Below are 25,887 nucleotides of genomic sequence, written 5' to 3'. Positions count from 1 at the left end.
AAAAATTTTAGAAAACATGAAAATATATGCAATCATTTACCCGGTAGTATTTGCATTATATAATCTAAATAAATATTTCGATATATCGCAAGTAATACCGATCCAGGTCTCACCACGTGGAAGTTGCTGCATCTAGAGATACACGGACTATCAGTGACTCTATTCTAATATCCGCATTCGCGATTTTCTAATCGAAATTTCGAGCAATAAAACGAAGCCCACGGTAGAAGTTTTAATCGCGTTCATGAACAATCATGTGACTGTTAGAATAACAGTGATTTTACTCTAAAATTCGCGTTCCCGGCATTCTCATGGTAATATGAGTTAACCGAGAATTCATTATTAGCGATACAAACATTCGATTATATCGTTGCTATGCGCGCAATTGCAATAAAGTTCTAAAACAGAAATATAAAAACAAAATTGTTAATATCATCGTTATAATAAGAAACTATTGAAAATATTTAAAATGTTTGATATAAAAATATATTTACCTTAAGCCTTGGTTGTTGTTGCACGACGAGTATCTTATCAAAAAATGATGCAGAGAGAGCTTCGATGTTTATTCATCAGAATGCAAAACGAAACTAACATGGTAAACATAAACTCAGATAAAAGTATGTTTTTGTTGACATTATGTGTAGCCAACAACCGCAAGATCAATATCTTTAAGTATTAAAATTTTAAATTAAGATTATTTTACATTCAACGCGTATTTACGAACGCGTATAGTGGTCGAGCGAATGTAATATTATTTAAATAGTATTTTATTCTACTCCATGTACTTTAAACTTTATTTAAATAATTATGAAATTATTAGAAGTATTAATTTTTAAGTATTTCATTTTTAGATAGAGAGACCTTTCATATGTACTAGTCGGAATGAAAAAGAAGACTGACCCGGTAACCCTCAAAGTCGGTCAAAAGTCTGTTTTTGTAAGTATTACGCGAAAGCATTGATTCCGAGTTCAAAACCTAACTGTGTTGAAATATTAAATTAAAATTATTTTATATTTATATGCAATGTAATGTTTAAGGAAATATACTATTGTTTGAATATTAGTTTATTTTTGAAATGAGATTTTGTTCATGAAAATCGATCATGAATTACACCTGTACTCATCGTTTGCGTAAAGCATTATAAAACCCAGAATGATGTACAGCCTTAAGCGTCTGCTCATTCTTGATTACACGCTCATTAATATAACGTTAAAGAATGGACATTAAAATCCAGGATAGCCACTCTCTAACATTTTACATATTTACAAGGCTCTTATTATCTCGTAATCTCGTTGCTAATTTCTGTAATTACACGTAGATCAATAAAAATAATTAGCATATTAGCATGATCAACGTTTAATTTGTATTCATAATGCATCGTACGAGTGACGCTCACACGAACCTCTCAACGGGTGGTGCCGCGCTTTCGTCGACTCATTTCAAGCCGTTTCTACGCTCGTGAAAAAGGATACAGTTCGTTTCCTCTTCCTAGTACCCTGTTTCAACTCAACGAGATATACGAGCGGAATTACGATCCGCTTCGGTGTTCTAGCGAGTTAGATCGGTTTCACTATATTTTTTATTTTCATGTTCAAGGGACAGAGAAAGAGAAAGAGAGAGAGAGAGAGAGAGAGAGAGAGAGAGAGAGAGAGAGAGAGCGAGGGAGAACAGAAAGAGGGTAGAGTGACAAAGGACGAAGCAATACGATTGCTTACCGCGATGTTCACCGGAACAAGATGAAATCGGGACGCGCAAAATTGCTGGTTTACTCTCTCAAAATGATGTACGTTCAACGTATAGACTACATGTCTCTATGTCTATCTCTCTCTTTCTACACATACCTATATATTATGTCGGTACATACATATATGTGTATATGTAAGTACAGCAAGGTACGTAGCTCGTGCTCTTATTGAATTTAATGATAGTGCGTGGAGGTGAGCGCGCTCGCCCGTTCGCTGCTCGGTCGCACTTACGAGCCGTGTCACATAAATTACGGAGGACATCCGTGCCATTTACAAAGCCGAGCCTTGATGAGTCAAATCGCCTGATTACCATATGTTTACCCTGCGCGGAGAGTTTCATAGCTCTCAGTGCCGATCCTTCTCTCTCTCCCTCTCTCTCTCTCTCTCTCTCTCTCTCTCTCTCTCTCTCTCTCTCTCTTGCTCATTCGTTCTTGCCAGCTGAGCGCGCGCGTGCAAGCTCTAAACGTAGCGACGCGTCGGGATAAATTATACGGTCATAATTCATCCCACGTAGGTCGGCCATCCGACGAGCGATCGTTCAAGAACTTTCGCCGAGACTTGTCGGAATCATGATAAAAGTCCGGCTCGATTAATTACGAGAAATATCGAAAAAAGAGAAAAAAAGAGAGAAAGAGAAAGTGAAAGGAAGTAAATACTTCTTAATTTCTAACGAAAATCCTAACGAAATGTGTTAATTAACTTAACTTAACTTAACTTAAATAATAAATGTGGAAATTGATCAAAAGCAACCATACATGAGAAATCCGATGATTTCACATTAAATCGAGTAATACTGAATAATTTTGGAAAAAGTGAGAAGAATATAAACATTAATTAACTATTTTTAAATTATTGAATAGAAATTGGTTAAGAAATTGATTCAATTGTTATCTTTCATGTTTTAAAATGACCGAGAATGAAAGAAAAAATTATAAGATAGAAATCAAAATGATTCTTTCATTTTCAGCTTGAACAAGATGTCGTTCGTTTCTTTGTTCATCTAAATTATACAGAGATCCAAACACGAAAAAAAATATATATATATATATATAAATATTTATATACGCTACAAATTCAAAATATTATTACAATAGAAAAGATACCAACAGTGAATGAACAAAGTTTTTCTATCTTTGAGGGATTAATAACGATAAACAAACGGAATGGAACAAAATGAAAAATTTAATTTTTTTACTTTGCTCCTTTACTACGTTTCTCGTTTACTACGACCGATTTGAATAATTTATGAAATCAGTGTGCACATGACGAAAGGGTGAGAGAAGAAAAAAGAGAAAGAGATGAAGGTACAAGGGGATGTTATGAGCACGCTTCGGAAGTTAAAATCGCGGCCGCGACTAAGCCCGCCGGGCTTCACCTTTTATAATTAGGTAACGAAACGAATTGAAGCCGACGTCCATATCAAGTGTGTAACTCAAAACCTGACTAACGAGCTTTCCTTTCGTTCCCTATACCCACGTATATCTATAAGTCTCTCTTTCCCTTTCCATCTTCTTTCTTCGTGTTCGTATGTTTTTAATACATGTGGTTGAAAATGTGAACGTGTATATGTGCATATATACGTAAACACATATAGAAACATCTAATAAATCTTCCACTGGTATCTTCGTCATTATCGACCACGTTCTCTAGGTGAATGGAACCACGTGAGCTCTTTCGCACACATTCATTACCGTTCAGTGATTTATGTATTTTCATACTAAGCTCGTTCAAATCGCACAGGATAACGATTTGTATAACCTGACTCGTCTTACATTGTAACATTGGTAATAAAAATATCGTACTGTCTCTTTCTTCCTTTCTCTTTCTCTTTCTATATATTTAATTAACAAGGAAATAAAGAATCCATTTCGAAATTATCTACAAAAATAAACAAATAAAAAATAATCCCATCGATTTACAACTGCGTATCGAATATTTCAAATTTGTAATCGATACGATTTCATAATAACACTTGTATTTATCATTATAAATGTCTCGATTAATGTAGCCTTTGTCAGAAAAAAAAAAAAAAAAAAAAACTGTTGAAGAATATATCGTAAATTCATAAGAATTAATACCCAACCGTGGTCATTTAAATCTGGCGATAAAGCGATAAGATGTGAATATATGCGTTCAATAGAAGAAAGATATATGGTGGCATAGAAAAGACGTTTTCGGAAGTTGCGTGTACACCTTGAATCCAAAGGTAAGAGATAGCAATAAAGGAAGCAAAGGGAATGATTACTCGGCTGATAGTAACTACGTGCGGGTGCGAGCGTGCGACATAATCGTTAAATGTATTCGTAATCCGCATCATTTATAAAGGGTGACAGGTAACGACGAGTGTGGCGGCCAGTCGGTCGGTCTGCCGCTTGCTAGCTCGTTGAAATAAATTCTCCCGGGTGTGCGTAGCGTTTATCGATAAATTAATTGACCCGTTTGCCATGCGCTCGACGCAAACGTCTATCGTTCTCTCGCACTCTAAAAACGGAGGAGAGAACCGCAGAATTATTATTTGCAAAAGGTACAAACGCACCGCAGCCATGGCCGAAGCGGTTGGGACTTGTTACTGACAGCAAACATGGCCTCCGTGCCTCGACAGCCTTCGGCGAGCTCAACAACAACTTTTCTCTCTCTCTCTCTCTCCCTTTCTATCTCTCTCTCTCTCTCTTTCCATCTCTCTCTCTCATCCTCTCTTTCTCCCTCTCTCTCTCTCTTTCTCTCTCTCTCTCCTTCAACTCGTGATACAATACAGCACCTTTTTGTAAATCGCTCAAGCATTATTAATCGCTTGATGTGGATTTCAAACTTATTACCAAGACTGACATGACGGATATGACCTCCGGCGGCAGTCTTTCTCTTTCCTCTTCCAAATCTTCACCTTCCCTCTCTCTCTCTCTCTCTCTCTCTCTTTCTCTCTTCCTCTCTCTCTCTCTCTCCCCCACCCCTCTTCTAACTCTCTTTCTCTCTCATTCACTCTTATTTGATGTCCGAGCCAGATGCTCCTCTCTCATTCGTGAACATTTTCCTGCGCGATTTTAACCTCGCAAGTACCGATTATTTCGCTCTAAACTCGCCAACCCTTCGACTTTTCAATATCCACTGCTTGCTCGCGTTAGGAGTACCATTTTATCCTCCATAAAAGCGAGTTTAAGATTGGCTGGTAACTATTAGAAAAAGTATTATCAGATATTCAAATCTTCTGGCAAACATCGATCTAATTTGAATTTCTATTGAATATTAACATTTTTTTTTGTTATATTATACTATGTTATTTATATATTCTTGTGTGGGGAAAATGTACTTATATAAAATGCATAGTTAATGAAATGATAAAAAATGTTAAACATTTTAAACGGTGAGATTATCGATTCGATATTAATTGCTAATAATTCTTTTTATTCAATAATCAGTATGCAGTAGGAAATTATCAATAGGAAAATTTGTTTCAACATTAAAGGAAGGTCGATGTTTTTTCTTCATCGATTTAGATTTTACCGACGATGATTCGTCCTGTTCCACGTGGTCGCAGTTAGATGGCAGCAAATGTAACTTACCGCATACTTCTCTTTCAAGATAGAATATTAAATAAATAATAATCGTTTTCATTTGAATTAATTTTAAAATAATCGTAAGATTTCCGTAAGAGAGAAAGAGAGAGAGAAAAAGAAAGAGAAAGAAAGAGAGAAAGAGAGAGAGAGAGAAAGAGAGAGAGAGAGAGAGAGAGAGAGAGAGAGAGAGAGAGCAAAACCATTTTGTAGGTAAATGATACCATTAACAAATATTGACGTTACTAATTGAACTATTTTAATAACAATTGTGTCGCGGTAGCAATGACCATAATTCTTTACAATGGCATTGCATTGTCGCGTATAAAAAATATTTATCCTCGATATTAATCGACGCGATACATACGCACGCGCTCTCATATAGCATATTTACGATCGTTGGAACTATCGTGCAAAACGAGAATTCGAAATTGATTGTGAAGCACGTAACTGACTTCGACGATGGAATTGATTGAAGAAAAGAAATAAAAAGTAAAAGAACAAAAAAATATGAAGAAAAAAGATCACTTTGAGATCCGTAACGCGTCAAACTAAACGGGGCTTCGAAGATGAAGCAAGGGTCGGACAGCTAACCAGGGCTGTCAGGAAGATACAGGACGTAGGACAAGAGTAGGGGCGCCCCCAAGAGACGTGTTCGCAGCGAACGCCCACGAAACGGTGACAGTCGGCGAAGATTTATGACGCTATAAAATATCATTTGTATTTGATGTCAGAGCGAGGGCTTGATTAATGCACTGCCGGGCGCACAATGAATAACCGACGTGTTGTTATAGTAACATCAATCTGAAAGAAGCACAGGGCGAGCCCCGTACGTTGATAAATTGTGTAGATTGGAGTTGCCGTTGCTGAGATACGATCGGCGAGCCGTCTACGATTCAATCATTAATGCCTCTCTCCTTCCCCCCAACCCGCTATACCTCTCATTCTCTCTCTCTCTCTCTCTCTCTCTCTCTCTCTCTCTCTCAACGGAATCGCAATAACTCCGACATATATTTGTTAAACCTTCGTGCTCCCAGGGCACCTTTCGAAGATACGAAAAAGAGCGTATGCTATCCAGCGAATGAATTTATCGGTACATTTTTAACAAACGTAGGTATATCGCGTGCATAACGAACATGGATTTTTCTTTAACTATTGTCATTTAATCCGTTGACGGTCGATTTGATTTTATACAAATCGACGATTATGTGCATATAATGAATCTTTTATAGATTTTTTAGAAAAACGATAAAAAAAAGGAATCATAATCGTACGACTTTTTAATCTGTTTCTATTAGAATATATCGATTAATTTAAATATTAATGAACATAATTTATATAAACAAAATTTATATAACATCATTGACTTTTATATCATTCGATCTGTTAAAAACCAAAAATTCTTTCAACGTACCGATCGAACTCGCCGAAATATTTTCAAATGGTCGACTCTGATAAACTATCCGCGAAGTGTTACGAAAGAAAAGACCTTCGGACGAACGTTTCGCGATATCAGAAGGGACAAGTGATGCATGAATCGTATTTTTCGCTCTCGCGTATTTTTCACAAGATATCGATCTTGATTTTTATAAATGGAGTTCGCGTACTATACTATTCCGTACTATACTAGAAACCACTACCAACATCACCACTACTGCCTCGGCCTTTCGATTTAGATTTTAAAATAGCCAAACGTCTGCCTCTTGCCTCGCATAAAATCCATCAAACATCCACCGAGCTACTACCATGATTCATAAATATTCCTTCCCGAGCACCGATAATTAACTCCCGAGAGATAGCGTCTTCTCTTTCGTGTCATTAATAACGTTCCAATTTCTATAATTCTCCCTAATAATATCCTAATTAGAAAATTTAATAAAATTTCATCATTCTATGATCATTAATAAAAATTCTAACTTATATAAGATAAAAGAAGACAGAATACGAGGTAAGTAAACAATTTTATAAATGGTACGGCTTTTTTCGAATCTTCTCTTTCTCTCTCTCTCTCTCTCTCTTTCTGACTTTTTTCAGAATAGAAAACAAAAATGATACCTATCGAAATTCAACGAAGCGCTTAATAAACGGCTCTTGCGGTCGTCCAATTTTCCTCGATTACGTGCGGCAGGAAAAGGGCCGAGAGTAGAATCGATCGTGGTAAATATGTCACAAAGTTTACGACGGGCGACGTTCGCCGTGGCAAGAGAGAAGAAAGGAAGCGCGCTTCGTTGCTTCCTCGTAACACGATCATTAATCACTTACCAACAATGATTTTATTCTTGCCGAGCGGTCGGTGCGTAACGTACCGTGACGAATCCAGGCACGGAGTGGACGATACATCACAGCGATACGTAATATTGCCTTTCTACCCTTCTTCCCCCGTCCACCCTTTGCCACTGTCTCCTCTTACAAAGGAGTGCAACGATAGAAAGAAAAAGAAAGGGAGAGAAAGAGAGAGAAAGAAAGAGGAAAACCACCATTGTACGTGTACTTACGTGTATTGCACATATCCATATAAGTACAAAGATGCATATATACAAGTACGTCAATACATACACGTTGAATCACGTTTCAAGTATCGAAATGTTCGAAGAGTCGTCGGAGCGCTTCGAGCTTTACTACACAGGAGATCGATTTACTCTTTCGCGCGTGCACATTGCTTTTCAAGCGTGGAAAAGAACCCCCTCGAGCCTTCGTGCGGAACAATCTTGTACGTTCAATGGTAACGCTGTAAATAATCTACGTCGAACGCGCTCTAATCGCGCGTGCCCTCGAAATCGAACGGATCAGCTTCGATTCGATTCTCTTGCCTTGACTTCTCCTTTCGTCCTCTTGCTTTTTCTTTCTTTTGTTCTATATGTAGCCGGGGAGAATGCATTGAGAGAATCGCTTGATTTATTTGCTCATATGCTCGCATTTGGCTTTCACCAGCTCGTAAATCGTCGAAATTTCTGAAGCACGTCCATTACTATTTCACGATACCCGTGACGAGGTCGTGTATATTTTTCGAATATGTGCTACCTCGATGACGTATTTTTTTGATTTCATTGTCATTTCTATCCTTTTTTTCTTTCCGTTTTCATCTCAATTACGTTTCTACGACCGTGCACTTTGAAATTTCAAAAAAGCACATGAAATAAATCTGTCCTAGTCAGATTAAAATAAGTTAGATTATAATTGAAGTGGATGATAAATAATCTAAATCGATGTGAAATTACCGTTCTAAAATTATATCTACACGGTATATATCTTTACTTAACAAAAAAAAAAAAAAAAGAAAAAAAACAAAGAAATGTGCCGCATGTACATGCAAACCATCAAACATTTGTATAAATTTTCCGCCTTATCGCCCTTTCACAAAGCTTACACATATAAGCAAACTCACACAAATATGTAAATATGCATGTAAAAAAAAAAGGTTATTCCGCGTCGATTTCCGGAGTGTAAAGCGGTCAAATCGATTTTCTCTCCTGGCTCGCAAAATGCCAAGAGTGGATAGGACAAAAGAGCATAAAGCATTCCGTGACAAGGTAAGAGAGGAAAAGAAAAGGCTACTTTATTATATATGGGTTGATTATGCGCGTAAATATTTCACTTGGAATGATTTGAGAGCAACGAAAAAGAGAAGAAGATAGAATGAGAAGGGTAGTCGTAAAAAGAGATCGAACGCGTACAAAAGAGAGAGAGAGAGAGAGAGAGAGAGAATGAGAAAAGCAGAGGGGTATATAGCAGTTAGAAAGAGAAAGAGAGGGAAAGAGAGGGGTAGGTATGAGGAGACAGGGATTTACGCGTGCGAGTCTGAACGCCCTTTATACGTCGTCGACGGCGTAATATATGACACCTATAGATCACAATTACGTGTAATGGCGCTCACTCTTGTATTCATGGCGATATTATTTCTGGTTGCCTTCCACGTTCGTCGTAGTCGTCCTCCGCCACCACCTCCTTTACCCCTCCTCATCCTCCTTCCCCTCCTTTTCGTCGTCGGTCGTCGTCGTCGACGATGTCGGTTTCTCTCTTCCCCCTCGTGTGTTCCAGGCGAGACTTCGGTCCGTATGCTAAGCAGGCGGTAATTCTAGTTTGATTTACTTTCCCGCCCACCAAAGGCACCACCATTCTGCGGCGGAAGGAACTCTGAGCATTTCCAACCCACTGGGAAAAGTGATTACGACGGGATCGATGATAAGTCTTTTATGGCAACTCACTTCTCTTTTTCTTCATCTTAAACTTACAATCCTTTTTACACGTTGTATATATCCATATATATATATATATATAAATATTAGCATGCGAGATATCTCAATGAATCTAATTTTTTTTTTCTTTTTATAAAAGGGATAAAGTAGGAAAAGGAAATGTTCGTTAATGAAAGTAAAATATTTTACAACAAGGAATTAAATAAAATTGTAAATGGAGCACTGAATTGAATTAATGTAAAGTAGACATTCAACGAGAGCATCCTATTTTTCTCTTTTTCTCTCTTTTTCATTTTATACATTTATCAACATTGCACGGAGCACACTTACCGGCTAATTAGTCCATAACAACATCTATGGTATTACGGAATATGATGAAATGTTAGAAATCGATCGATATCTTGTTCTACTCTGTATCGTCGAGCTCGTCGTAATTACGACAACCGTGTTGCTTGTCTTCCACTTCGACGACATTGCTTTGAGATCGAGCCAAACGTCTAGCGATACCGATACCTACAGCCAAACTATCGTGTATCGATATCATTGATTTTAGCTCGACGACTAATAATAAACCTCGATGAGATACGTTTATTTTTTTAATTAATTACTAGTAATTGTAATTACTCTTCGTATGTCGATTAAATTACATTTCATGTTGCCTTGTCATTTAGTGTAACGTAATACATTTCATTACATGTATAACATGTTAAAACAACACGTTATATTACGTAACATAATATATAACATTTAATTAATTTCTAAAATAAAAGATTCAATCTCAAAACATTTCCTTTTTTATTCTTTTATCTATGTATTAAATTATTCATCAAAAAGTAATAAACATATAACGTAATTACAGCAAGTACAATAAGTATAAGCTGTAAATTATCCCTTAACTTCGTTTGGTTTATTAGCTAAAAAGGATTAAGTGTAGTACTTATGTTAGAGATAAAAATCGGGCATCATCAAGCCCATGAAATGACGAGGAAAAATCCACGAAGGGACATCGATACGACTTGAAGCTTATGGCTCATCGTTCGAGGGTCGGATGCTATTATTTTTCGGATGATGACTCAACGTCATCGTGAAGTGGGTAATGGTCGACGGACTAGGAAGGGAGTATGCTGCGTCCCAAAATGAAATAAACTAACCGCCGGTTTCCCGACGACAGGCGATACGTCATGGTAACGGATTCACAATAGGACATTACTCTCTTCGTCCAGGACAATAGCTATCCCCGGCTCTGTCCGCATAAGTGTGTATACAGGGTCATTATTCGCACGCGCGCACGTGCCGACAACGACGAAAATCAACGAAGGAATCTGAATTCCATGGAAGATACCAACTTTCCTTCTAAATGATCGTTTATACTATCGTATTTTATTGTTAAACGTAACGATACATTCTAATCTTCATATATGTGTATTCTATAAATAAAAAAAAAAAAAAGAAAAAAAAATAAAATATTACAATAAGAATTAATATGTTAAATTTATATAAGTATGACAAAAGTAATGTTTTTAATTCATTTTTAAATAATCTCCATTGGAAAAATAATATAGACTATTTTTAAATACGATAGAAGACTTAAATCTTTATATTACTGTATTAGTTATAATTTTATTACAAATATAATATTCTGTAAAATATTCGAACATATTCGTCTATGACTATGTACGATGAAAAGCGTTAAGTTTCGCTTTTCGAATTTTCAAAGTTTGAGTATGCTCTCGTATACGGTGGTTATACAAAGGAATCACTCGTGTTTCCTGTAAATTGCGGATTCATGGTTTATCGCGGGACGGCCGAAACGTTTTACTGTTCGGCGATACGCGATAACGCCGCGATGACAGCACTACATTTTCAGTAAAATGAATCCAACGAATATGTGCTACACGAGGACAGTATCACAACGTTGCGCATATACGAGAAAAACCTACTCTTTTCTACCCAACTGCGTTTTCTCTATCGACGATGAAACTCGAAATATCGAACGGGCCACAATCGGTTAGATTCCAGATGAAAAATCTCATACGAAAAAACGTACGCTCCGAAATTGACTCTTTGTGCTGTTCTTTCTCTCTTTATTTCTCTTTCTCTCTCTTTCTATCTCTCTTTCTCTCTGTCCCTTTCTCTCTCTCTTCAACGCCGTCACATCAATTGATCAAATGTTTGTGATATTTTTCACTAACAACTCTACGATATCGAAAACGTCGACATTCACACCTTCCAACGATAATAATCGGTTCATCGAAATATACCATGCTCTTTCTTTTTATATTTATAATGTATTTTACTGAATTTGATAATATTTTAACGAATGTTTATAAAGTTTTATAAAAATAAAATTCATTTATTCTTATTTACATTGTAATATAAAGAATATTACAGAAGCGTAAAGAATAGTTACGAGAAGTTATGAATTCATTCATGTCATTATTTTCAAGGCGCAATCTAATTAACAATAATTGTATACATGGAACGCCCTTTTAATGCAATGAAAACGTAAAAGCGGTAAAAATTAACAATAGGATATTATAATAAAGAAAAAAAAGATCAAAGAAAATGCGTATGCATTTACTCATTGCAATTTTCAAATTTATCGCATCTCTTTCTCTCGTTATTTCCTTGTTCGTATAATGTTCGAAGTTCTACCATGTTATCGATAATAATTTGTCCCTGATGCGTCCATTACCGTGCAGGCTGGTTTCCCGTGCATACGCGCAAAAGTAAATTAGTCGAAGGAATTAAAGGAAAAGAATGCTTAAATTATGATTTCCCATTTAAGCTCGAATTTATATGATTTCGTCCGATCGGTCGCGTACCGGCCGTTAATTTGATTTCCAATTAAGCGCACGCAGGCCTCGTTAAAGGCGTAATGTGACTCGTTAAATTTAACTGTATGGCATTCGTTTGACGAACGAGGACAAATATTTACGATTCGATGGAGTGCCAACCACCGTTCGCGAGCTAACAAACCGTAAACAACGAAACGTTTTTTGAAACCTTTCGTTACGATTTAACGTCGAATTACCCAAACATTTCGTTCGTATTCAGACTAACGAATGATCGGAACAAACGAAAGAACGAACGAGGTAAAAGGAGAAGCGAGATAAAAATTTTAGCCTACCCTAGAGAAAAATGATCACCCCCTTTTCAACTACATAAGTTCATGAAGTAATAATCATATATATTATTCAACCCCTCCGCGTGAAACAAAATATATGAAGTACTAAGATCGCGATATTGTTATAATAAAGCAGCTATCGAGTAGAAAAGGCTGCCGTTATTAATTCGCATTAGTTTAATAGGCAGGGTAGTGGAAAAGAGAGAAAAAGAGAGATGAAGGGTGGTAAGAGAGCAAAAGAGAGGAAGAGAGAACTGAAGAGAGGGGAATAAGGTCACGCTAGAAAGTGAGTAATGAAGGCGGTTTATCTCCGAGGAGTAACTAGCGGTGTTCGTGTAATGGGGGCATTCATCAACGCGATCTCACATCGCCTTTCCGTTCGCATTTCGGAGTCTCATGACGATTCGCGCTACGAATCAACGATGAGAAACGGAGCTGAAGCGATTCCTTCCTACGAGCTAACTTGGAAAGGTGGAATAGGGAGAAGGAAAAAACAACCAGAAGAAAATGAGAGAGAGAGAGAGAGAGAGAGAGAGAGAGAGAGAGGAAGAAAAAAGAAGAGCATAATATCAAGTGGACTTCTCAGCATCGTTGAAATATTAACGATTCAATGCCGGTAATGAACAAGCAGTCAGCTATCGAGGACTCATGTACTTCGCACCCTCTTTCAAAGATTGATTTTCTCACACTAGTTAAGCGTGCTAACATTGGCGTCGACCCGTAAAATACTAAATATGTCCCGTCGAAAGCATAAATTTTCTACATCGATCTCGAACTTTACCCCATAAAATGGCTGATATATGAATTAGAATGTAAATCGAGAGCGTAAGAACGTTCGAATATCTATTTATCTTGGTGTGATCTAATTAAATTATATCATAATTGTATTTATAATATATAAATATATACCATGAAAAGATTTCTAAGCGCATTGTCGGAAAAGATAAAAAAGGAAATGGACATATTCTCAGAAAAATCAAATGTCCGAAAAGTAATCGCTTGGATGTTATTTACAATCGATCGATAATCGATCATCTCTCTCTCTCTCTCTCTCTCTTTCTCTTTAATTTTCCCTTTCGAAGGTGATGAACCGTAAAATAAATGACAAAAAAGATGGAGCAAAGCGCATCAGAGAAACTCAAGATTTCGGTGCCGACGTTGTCGCCGAGAGATAAGTTTGAACAGGGTCGAGAATCCGGATAAAATTCAGGTAGGCCGTGAAGAAAGAAAGCGTTTTGGTTTATCCGAAAACCGCACAACGCTTCTAGCCAAGTAAATTCGAATTGATGGGTTTCCGGACCCCGTCGACTTATATCGTCGACAAATACGCTTTAGCCGAAATGTTGTCTTTCTTATTGCACGTTACCGCTTTTAAATAATCACGAACATTTAGAATATATATGGTAGATGAAAAGTATGCTTCGATAATACGATCGTATTTTATGTTACAGCATTTTTGTATGAATTCGATAAGGCGAAGCATGAGAAAAAAAAGCACCGAGTACTCGAACTCTCTTTATGGGGTTCAAAATAGAATCGAAAGGACGAAGCACTATCGAAAACGACTGACCAATACCTAACCTGTTCCATGGTCCATTGATCCATCAGAAGCCGTATACCTAAACGGAACAAGACCCCATTCGTATGTCCTGTGCAAATCCGTGCCAAGACGGGGCAAACAAACGGAGATGATCCTCTTGCCCTGCCTTGTATTCTGAGAATGAGGAAGAGGAAGTTAATAATGGTAGGTCGAGTATATTTTCCTTGTAATGGCCGTTAGACGGATATCGTATTCGAGGAATGCTCGTTATTGCTCGTTTAAAGTACCGAACTCGGTATATTTCCTACGAAGAGAGATACGATCGCGCGCAAACGAGCGAGAAATAATGAAAGTGAAATAATAATTATATCTTTTAATACCTACGTTAAAGGGAATGGTAAAAAAGAAAAAAAGAAAAAAAATAAAGAGAAACGAAAAATTGCTGTTAACCAGTGACTCTTTTAAAAATATAGGCCGTCCGATATCCAACGAGGAGAATTTCGAAGAAAATCCTATAAACCATAACGGTGGTAAATTATTGAAATTATTAAGCAGCGATCCTGTTACTCGCTATTAACGATATTAACACCGCATTATGGCCGAGCTTCGTGGCGACGAAAATGGCCGGAACGATGTCGACAAGAACGAAGAGAGACGTGCGAATTCCGTAAAAGTCTCCTCACATAAAGCCTTCTTTCTTTCTTTCTTTCTTTTTTTTTTTTTTTTTCTTGGATTCGTCGATGCGCATCCCATGGCCAGTCGTTCTCCTCTTCCGCTCTTCTTCGTCGTGTAGTACGAGAAGAGGAGCCACGACAACATCGAACGAGGCCGTCGACAGGCCGGTCCCTCTTCCAGTCCCTCTTGCAGCCCTCTTCGGACCGACCCAAGCTACGATATACCTACGTGTGGAACACGCAACGAGCACAGCGGGCAGCCGTATGATTACCGCCTTTTCGCAGTCCGCGCCTCTGTAATTATGATTTTATTTTTATGGACATAAATTATACAGGCTGCCTAGCTGTGTCATTATATGGCATTTTAATTCAAGGCTGCAGACATAATGGTAACCCGCGCTTCGGTTTCACTGCTCACCTGCCCGGCGGGGAGTGAGGAAGGGTAGAATGAGTGGAAAAGAGAGAATGGAAGGGAGACAGATAAAGACAGCAAACGAAAGAGAAAGAAAAGGGGGAAGAAAAAGATACAAAGATACAAAATAAGAGAGACAAATGAAAAGAACTAAAGATGGATGTAGGTAGAGAGAAAGACAGATAAAGACAGTGAAAATGAAAGAAAAAAAGAAGGAAAAAAAAAACAAAAAGAATAAAGGGAAGAGAAAAGCCGCAAAACATTTTGTCCTCTTATCGCTTTATTCTGTCCTCGCTCTTGTACTCTTCTTTCATTCTCTGTTGTTAAGCGACAACGATCAAATGGCATGAATTTTCCTAACAGATAGCAAAAGTGTCGATACGAGAACTCTACGTGTCATAGTACTTTTACGAATGTCCTCGAACCTTCATACGTTACTGTATTTCTGTAAAAAAAAAAAAAGCATTTTTCCGATTTTATCGATTTTTTTAAAAGTATTCGAAAAATGATAGTTGATACTTTTATTAGGAATTATGTTGCATGAAATTAATCGAAATACGAATTTTTTACTAATATATATTATAAATAAATTTTACTTTATTCCTATAGAAAATTATTCAATTATTATTTCAGCTCTACAGAAAATATATATGTATCCGAGAATTGATAAGATGTTTATGATACACAAGTAATCTTCTGCGTCAGCTAAAATATGAACTAAAATATGATCTTACATAGATATACACTTAACACCATCAAGAATACTGAAATGATATTCGTCAAAACCTTGTATATAACTGTAATTTAAGTGCAATTTCACAAGAGTCACACAATACTCTCAGGGTCCCAACAATTACGTTACAATTACACAATTACGAAGTAAACTGTTGTTATATCCGTTGAAATTATACTTAATTTGTAGTATATAAGTATACAGTACATGGGTTTGTTTTTGCCAATAATCTCCATTTCTCGGAACTGTCACCCTTGCCATACGATAATAACTGTGCATTAAAAGTGATCTTCTGATAAGGAAGGCTAACTAACTCACGAGTTTTTCCATGATCATATTTCAACGAGATATTATATTACGATGATACTTTGATAGACGTCGATCAGTAAATTGTTGTTAACTCGTTGATGTTGTAATTTTCTTAAAATTAATTTAACGATCGATGGTATGAATTAAAAAAAAACATTGATATTGTATTGTTGAAAAAAAATAGCATCCGCAAACTGAATATATATATATATATATATCTTTTTCAAAAATTGAATATCAATTTTGCTCTTAGAAAATAGTAATACAATAAATATTTTAGACGTATTTTTATTAAATCAAAGAAACGTGAATGTATCATTCGTTTTAGATTATATATACTCGTTATACTAAACGAAAAGTATATTTACTCATTGATGTAATTAAATCCAAAATTAATCATCAATATTTTAAATTGCTACGAAAAAAGAACTACATTTATCGGCTGATAAATGCAAAATTAACTATTAGAAAAGATACCCGACGAAACGTCACATTAAACTCACCTTTCCAAGATACCTTGCGAAACTACCTGTCGATTAATCGATTTTCGTGTTTAACATAATTAACGTGGCACAAGGGCACACTCTAACTCAAACGTTACACGTTGGCAAACCACGTAGCAGATATTCAATAAGCAAACCGCACGTAGACAATGCTCCAACAGTACATTAGCTTCCGTTTGCTGTTCTAGCAACGACAGCGTTCCTATAATGCACCAATATTGTACCAACGGTAGCTACATTAAAGGTTTTCCATCGCAGAACTTGTCAATGCCAAAAATTTGGCACCTTTAGCATACAAGAAAGCATACATATATAGTTACGTTTAAAGTCAATGTTGGCTATTCAATGTCCATCAACATTTTTTAATTTATCTGGACAAGATCGTAACGTGTTGAGTGTATATAAAATATCATTTATCTCGATGTATGCTTTGAAGATATAACAATGGCTTATTTCTTGCCTTGAAAGTTTGATTTATTTCATAAGTTCTTCTAATCGTCCGTTTAAATATTTTCTCTATGGATAGAGAAATCGCCATTGGAATCCATCTATTATTCGCAAATATATAAATCGTAAAAGAATGGACACACTTGTTTACACAATTTAACATATTTCCAAAATACTTTACACATAAGGTATTATGTTCATTTCATTTAACCAATGAAAAAGTCTCAAAGATTCCAGAGGATTCTCCAAAAACGATTTAAATCAATTTGGGAAATCTTGTGAAAATATTCTCTGGATATTATCACTGCGAAATGACCCGATTTGCAAAAGGAACAAAAATCATGGCAAAAGATGAGGGCAAAACCGGGAGTTAGGGCGCTTTTTGTCGGTGAACGGGATGAGGATCAACACGTACGGTAGCCCGTAATACTTGATGTTACGAACGTATGGCAGAGTGGCAAGCTGTCAGCCCGCCGCCGCGCTGTCAGTCTCCTGTCTGGTTGCTGTCCGCCTGTCATTCACTCACTCAACCCACTCATTCACCCGTTCCATCTCCTGGAATTTTTCAGTCCTACCTCTTCTCTCTCTCTCTCTCTCTCTCTCTCTCTTTCTCTCTCTCTCTCTCTCTCTCTCTCTCTCTCTGTCTCTCTTCTTCTCCCTCCCTCTATATCACTCACTCTCTGCTTCTCTCTTCTTCTCTCTTTCAGTTCTACCTCCGAGACCTCGCACTCACACTCTACTTCCTTTTTTTCCCTCTAATCTCCATTTTTCGTGACCGATGCCCTAACTCGTTCGTCCCATCGTTGCAACGAGAGCGTGCGCTCATCTGACTGCTAAAATATTTTTCCTACCGGTGCCGCTGGCGTTTCGTTGCGATATCCACTACTACCGCCATAACGATGCATCGCAAAAAATTCGTGTCAGGCATCTATGACGATTCTGTCGGGAAATTTATCGAGACGGATAACGCTACCAAGTTCTATTTCTTTTTTTTTTCTTTTTTTTTCTCGTTCTCTGTCTATCTATTCATCTATCCATACCTCTTTTTCTTGCTTGTTCTCAAAGTGAAACCCGTCGAAATGTTAGTCGCGTGTTAAATGATCGGTTTTTCTCAAAGCCTAAACACTTTATATGTACGTCGACAAATCTTATCTCTTACGAAAAAAAAAAATTACGATCTAATTACGAGCTACGATAATTTCGTTTCGTATAGTGACAAGATATAACATTTCTGTTCAACTTTTGTATCTAACCCATTTACTGTACCATAGTAAAATATAAATTTGCATAAAAGTAAACGAATGACCAGACTACTTAATGAGCATGAATAATCACCATTGAAGGATAATAGCGTGACTGTACACGATTAAGCACTTTGACAGCTAGATTGTCGATCGATTACGTCCGACTTCAGGAAATATTGGTTATCGAACGAACCGACAACAGGATATATACAAACACAAATATATACAGATTCATTTTAACGTTGGCTCAATTGTAGTACATTTTACGTCTAAAATTAGACATAAATACTTGATAAAAATTCTCTAGATATTGTTTCTAAAATAATCAAATTAATTTAGTCACTCTCTTTCTCTCAGTCGTCAACCATTGAGTATTTTTTTAAATCATCGAGCTGTAAAAAAATTGTAATTTTTTCTGTATCGATTATCGATAACATATCATATTCGAAGCAAATCATATTCGAGATATAAAAAACCATTTTTATGTAATAATTTCATTAATACTGTTCCTTTCACTCTTGTTCGTGGCTTTAAACGGTAAATGAAAATCCACCGAAATTAAATCCTATTTTCAATGTTTTCTGCGTGAGTGTAAAGCGGTAAACGTTCCTGGACCAGTGTCGAACGATTAAACCGATAGTTGTTTGCATATCCGGTTTATGTTTCAATCTAGTTCCATCAATATGAATAAACACCGGTACGTGAGTTGGTCGTAGCATAGCTATGTCGGCGGCATTAATATGTATTGGCAATAAATCGATATCGATAATTAAAATCTGTGTGCGGTTCGCGCACACAGATCGCCTGTCCCCTCTCTCTTTCTTACTCCCTCACTCACTCACTCTTTCAAAGTTTCTCACATACACAAACTCACATTTATATAAAAGTTCAATTTGTTATATGTAACTGCGCCAGAGACGACTATAAATATCGGCTTGCTCTTTTTAACGCTGCTCGTAAATTCGTGTGATTTATGCCACGCCGTCTGAGCGAGAGCAAAGGGTCGACGCGCGACGTATTCCCGGTGCTGACTGCAACCGAGAGCGTGATTTTCACGATTCACCGAGAGGAAAAAGCGTTCATACTTTTCATCCGCAGCCACTCTCTCAAATCTCGTGAATACGAATACACGTATATTCAGCGCACTGATGAGCGAAATCATCGTGAAATTCAACTATCGATTATTATTATCAGAAAGTGCCACGTGTACTTGTGCAACCGGCGTCCTCGAAAGTTCACGGCAGGCAAATTCAGTACGAAAATTGCGCGTTTCCTTTCGCGTTTCTCCCTTCGGCCACAATTCGGATGGGTAATTTGCGAAACGTCGGCTCCGCGTGTAAATCGATAAAATTATGGAGTAACGAAAATATAACTTACGAGAATGGAAATACGATGTGGCGAAACCACCGATGTTCCATCTCCTTCTTATTTTCTGCCATATGATTCGAACTTTCGACATTTTGATATTTTGTACGATAAAAAATGAACGTTTCGATGATCATCAAGCATCTGATCGTGTACTATAGAAAAAAGAAACAAAAAGTACAAAGATAGAAAAATCTCCTTCTTACGGTTGCAACAATCGTGTTGTCCCGTTCTTGACCTGGTTTTTCAATCGAACAAAGGGAAGAAGAGGAAGAGAAAAAGAGAAATGGCAATCGTGATAGAGCGTATTCGCAACGGTCATTGCGAGCGACGACGTTTAAGTATCGCACCTGTCCCGAGCAGAAAAGAAGAATGGAGAATGGAACGGAAGAAGGAAAAGAGAAGTAGGAAAGATGATGAAGAAAGAAGAAAAAGAAGAAAGAGTAAAAGAGCAAGAAGCAAAAGAAGAAAAAGAGTTAGAGGGGAAACGAAGGGATATCACGGGAAATTGGTCATACGAAGGCGACAGAGGGGAGTGGAAAAGCAGACGGGGTTACTTGGCGGCGTAACCAAGATATACGAGCACTTTTCCCGAAAAAGTGTTAAGGAATTATGCTCGGCAGAGTAAATGAGATGTGTCTGCGCAGGGACATAGATCACCAAGACGCTATCCATTCTCACCACCGTGGAAATAAATACGATCTTCTCCGCGAAAGAGGCTGCTGCAAGCGGAAGGAGACGCTGCCGGAGGGTAGGAGCAAAATAGAAAGAAAGACAGAGAGAGAGAGAGAGAGAGAGAGAAAGAGAGAGAGAGAGAGAAGAAGAGAGTAAGGAAAGGACGACAAGGCAGAAGGGGATAGCGAAATCGTCTCCTGGCGGCCCGCATCCCGCAGCACATCTTTCTACCCGACACCCGGGGGGATCCACCGAGCCATTTCTCTGCCCTGTTATACCACCGCCTATATACGTATCTACTACCTCTTTCCCGGTAGATACCTACAGCCAGCAAATAAATTGATCCATTACTCAACCGAGCAGTCATCTTCCTTCCTTTTCTCCACTCTCCGCCTCGATTCGCTTCCTCGGATCGCCTTCAACGACGCCTTCACGTTGGCTCTTTCTTTCGACGATGTCTACGCTACCGAGAACGTGCTGCATCTTCGTTCTCCTTTAGTAAAGTCTTGAATTTTGAAATAGCTAATTCTTTCAAAATTGTTTACTTACTTGATAAATATTTAATTGGTTATATTTTTCTTTAGAAATGGTAGTATATTAATTAAATGTATTTATTTGAATAACCTGCCTCAATCTCGGCTTTAATTAATCTATGATACTTGAGGGTGAATGCTACGCCCTCAAGTGTTTCAAATCGAAAGTTTCAAGATCAATGGCGCTCTCGGTCTTTCGTTTGACAACCTAATCGTCCATTAAAATATATAAATTTTGTTTCTTGCGAATTTGCTGCGAAATTAATGAAAATATTAATTGTTAAAAGTTCAATCTTTTCTTCACTTTATGATCTTCATCTTAATTGTGAATTTCATTTATCTGATTATTCTTTTTCCTTTTTTAATACCCAAGAAAGATAAGATCTTGAGCCTTTTACGCAGAAAATGTCATGTTCGATTTAATAAAAAAATTACTCGCTCATATTAATTAATGTTTCCTTACGATCTATATCAATACTATTAAATTATATTGCTTTTAATCTTGATTATTATTATTTTTTTTTTTTGATTCGCATAAAAACAGATATTATGGTCGTGTATTTTTCCTACCTTCTTCAAATGTTTTCTGCAGTGTTATACACCTGTCTCTAAAGAGTCACCTGCAGCTTTGTGTAATGTACTCTTTTGAATTTGTAATCAATTTGATGTTACTAAATTAAATACCTATGCAAAGAACTTAATGGAATTATTACGTCAATTGTTTCTTGTTTATGTTTATTAATTAATCTTTATTTTTTTACTACTTTTTTATAAAATAAAAACATCGTTAGTAATATCAACAATAAAATAACAAGATTATATCCTTACTTCAAATTTTGTCATATAAGTGAAATTATATATATATATATATATATATATATATATATATATATAACAAATCAAAGACGACATCAATAAGGCCATCTGAGGATAGAAGTATGCTAAAACTTTGTATGCACAATGGCCGACGTATACGGTCAGGTCATACGTCGAATAGTATTGACAGACCATCGATTCCTGTCACTTATACTTTCGGAGCGTTGCAAACAACGGTAAATACGAGTCTGCGTTGTTTCGATCAATTCCGTTGAAGAGACCAAGAGCGCGTACCTAACGAAATAAACAAAATGTCACTTCGAGAGATTTTCTCTTTTATCTGCAGCTATTTTTTTACTTGTCAAATTTATCTGAAAAAAATTTTAGTAAAGAAAAATTACAGACAACCATTTATAGTATAATATTAATTAAAAATCTGATAGAGAGATAATCGAACATTTGAAATATTGAAAATATGTTGTAAAATTTGGATGGAAATTTTTAAAAATAAATACATTTCTTCGATCAAATTGAAATTTTGAAAAAACGTCGATAATATTCTCAATCAAACGTTATAACCGACTAATTCATTTTATCGCTACTGTCGTCATTCAAATTAAACAATTTTATCATCTCCAGATGCAATGAAAGCAGAGATAAATCGATAGATCGGTTAAAAAAAATATCAACGACACGAATCTTTCTTGAGACGAGTTCTTCGTCGAAGAGATTTGTTAAGGAACATCCACGGCTTCTGGTACGATGATAAGAACATAAAGCGTGCAGCGGGAGACTTTATACCTCCATTTACCTGCGCGATAAAGCTTGTAGGAACGAGTAGGTACAACTTGGAGCAACAACAATATTCACAAAGAGAAAAAGACGAGAGCGAACGAGCAAACGAGCGGTCGAACGTACCGTGCAGGGAACACGTTGACGCGAAAGCACCGGTGCCATCCTGTCATGTACAGCAATAAATTAATGGCCGGTCATCATTGTACTCATATACGCTTGTTGTACCTCATACCGACACATCGTAACGCATCATTAATCTTCTCATTATAAATGCGCGCCACTGCTTTACCGCAGTCTGACAGTCCAACGAAATAAATGACCGTGCATTACGTTTGTACTTTCATTTTATATTTAAAATGACCTCCCAGTCTCCTTCTCTTCTCCCTCCTTCTTACTCTTTCTCTCTCTCTCTCTTTCTCTCTTTCTTTCTTTCTTTCTTTCTCTCTTTTTCCATACATACGTGGACGCACGCACGCACGCACGCACGCACGCACGCACGCGGGTACACATACTATAAGTCTATCGCTCTTTTCCTTTCTTCTTTCTCTTTCTCTTGAGCATCTCTATGGGAGACAAATTACCCATTTGCATAATGCTGTTATTTATTAATGATCGTGATACAGGTACTTCTGATTCTACATAAATACTCACCTGCGGCGTTGACCAATCGACAGCCTTCTAATACAATCTCCGATTGTCGCGATACGATGCGGACGTACCATTCAAAAGCACCGTAACGCCGGCGTATCGTCTAACCATGGAACTTGTTTCGTTTCACGACTTAACCCGATCCAGGCTCACGGAGAATTTAATTAAAATTATAATACAACTCGTATCGCGGCGGTGCGACTTTCACGATCAAAATTTAGTACCTCCTTCCGCTATTAAATGAAACTCAAGAGTATGACATAAAAAAGAGAGAGAGAGAGAGAAAGAGAGAGAGAGAGAGAGAAAGAGAAAGAGAGAGAAAGAGAGACCACACAACGACTTTATGTCAATTCGTGTCGATTGGTTCGAATTTAACAATTAATTTTTACATAGGTAATTCTTGTAATAGAAAAGAAATATATTATACTTTCTTATAAAATCGTGGCGTACTTTCATATTAATTAAAAGATACTCTTGAAATTGTTCTTTTTTTTTTTTTTATCGATTATCACGCAAGTCATGTAAATCCTCGTAAAACATAAACGTCTCTTCGATTTGTAAACGCTCGATGCCTTTCTTTAGTTAACTTAATGGAAGAATAAATTCACATATGTAAGTATACCGTGGCGTATGTTTATAAAAAGGTAACAATAATGAAACGTACGATTCCGTTTCACGTAGCGTGGAAAGAAACAGAATGCACACTATATTCTGTCGGCCTAAGGGAAGATATAACGGGCGATACATCACGCCCGTATCACGTTAACGAGCATACTCTGTAATTAAGGGAATATTCGCTCTATTAAAATAATCGTAATTTACGTTGTCTGCTGTCTCTTTCTCCCTTATCTTTTTTCTTTCTTTCTTACATTCTCGAGGCGATCAAAGATACAGAGAAAGGCCAGGGCTATCGTTACTGAGAGCATAGAGCCGTAAGACAATAATTAGGCGGTAAGGTAGATATTATTAAATCAAGTAAGCCTGTCGAGAATATTACAACGATGAGTATTTAAATACAGACATGAGCCATGGTGCAGAAGATGCAAATGAGAACTCTGTATTCTTACTTGACTTCGATGCTTCATTTCACCTACTTCCGAAGAAGGGGCAGGAGAGAGATATAATAATTAATTGCACCAATCAAAATGCATTACAGAACGATGCTATCACGTTGTTCGTTAAATCTACAGTGAACTGACGTAGCTCTGCTGTTTATTCCAACACCTTTCACTTTGCCTCTGTTTTATTTCTACTTTCGTTTCCTCTTCTTTCTCTCTCTTTCTTTCTCTCTCTCTCTCTCTCTCTTTCTCTCTTCTCTTTTTCCTCTTTTTTCTTTCTATCGAAAGCGTTTTAATGGGAGTCCTCTCAAGCATCTAACAGTTAAGTCCTCGTTTATGGATATGTTCGCATTTTCCATCGAACGACCATGCGGGTGATTACGCGGCTTGTAAAAGAAAAGTTAGACGATAGTAAAACATTTGACGAGCCACAGAGATGTCGTTAATACCGACGATGCGAATCGAAGTGTCATTTCTATCAACGTTTTTTCCACCCTCATTCGTGAGGATACTCGATCGTGTATTTTCGTGCTCAGAAATACATAGATACTTGAAATTCTCACGTAGACCTTCGCTTGAATTTATTCGACGAGTCGCGTAAAATATGAGGAATCTCAGTCGTCGCTTTGGCAAGAATTCTCTCTCCCTTTCTCTGTCTCTCTCTCTCTCTCTCTCTCTCTCTCTCTCTCTCTCTCTCTCTCTCTCTCGTCTCTTTCTTTCCCTCTTGCGTATGATTCTCGCTATTCGGCCGAATGATAAAAAATCTACCAGCGATGAAACACAACCCGCTTCGAGTAAAAGACGAAAGACGAATGGGTCTGTTAAAGTTATTATTCGTATTGTAAGCCGAAGAAGAGTTACTCCAGCCCCAGATGTATTATGCCATTCGCCTGAGGATAATTTATATCGTTGCCCGCCCTAATAAATTTAAGCAACGGACTTTTACTATGAATACTTGTTTATTACCGGATGCGGACGCGATAAAGAAGTGTATATTCTTGCGGTGACAGCTATTACGGTATGATTATAGCAACCGCGATATTGCTCGGAATATTACCGTTAAGATACGTAAGATCAAATAATTCTTAAAGAATAGACAAAAGAATTCACGCGAAACGTCGCTAACATAATAAAAATATTACGTATTTAAGCTTAATATTTGTTTTCTTTTACACAGTACCCATAAATTCTTCCTTCGTTTATCGTATCATAAGACTCAGAAAAACGATAACAGAAAGACCTCGAATCATCGTTGTACATTGGTTAACGTCAAATACAAAAAAATTCGAGTCAAGATATATAAGTATATTATTACGTTCCACTTCACCTCCCAGCATTCTTACATTTATATACTCCATTATTATATTAACTATTATTATTATCATCATTATTATTATTGTAGTTGTTTAATTTTCATTTTTATTTTTCATTATTATTATTATTATTACTACTACTATTCTTCTTATTACTATTATAGGTATGTTTCTGGGATGCCGAAATGGCCAATCCTTTAAAGTAT

This window comes from Vespa velutina, chromosome 4, assembly GCF_912470025.1.
Source record: "Vespa velutina chromosome 4, iVesVel2.1, whole genome shotgun sequence".
Classification (NCBI taxonomy): domain Eukaryota; kingdom Metazoa; phylum Arthropoda; class Insecta; order Hymenoptera; family Vespidae; genus Vespa; species Vespa velutina.
This window is presented reverse-complemented; position numbering follows the sequence as displayed.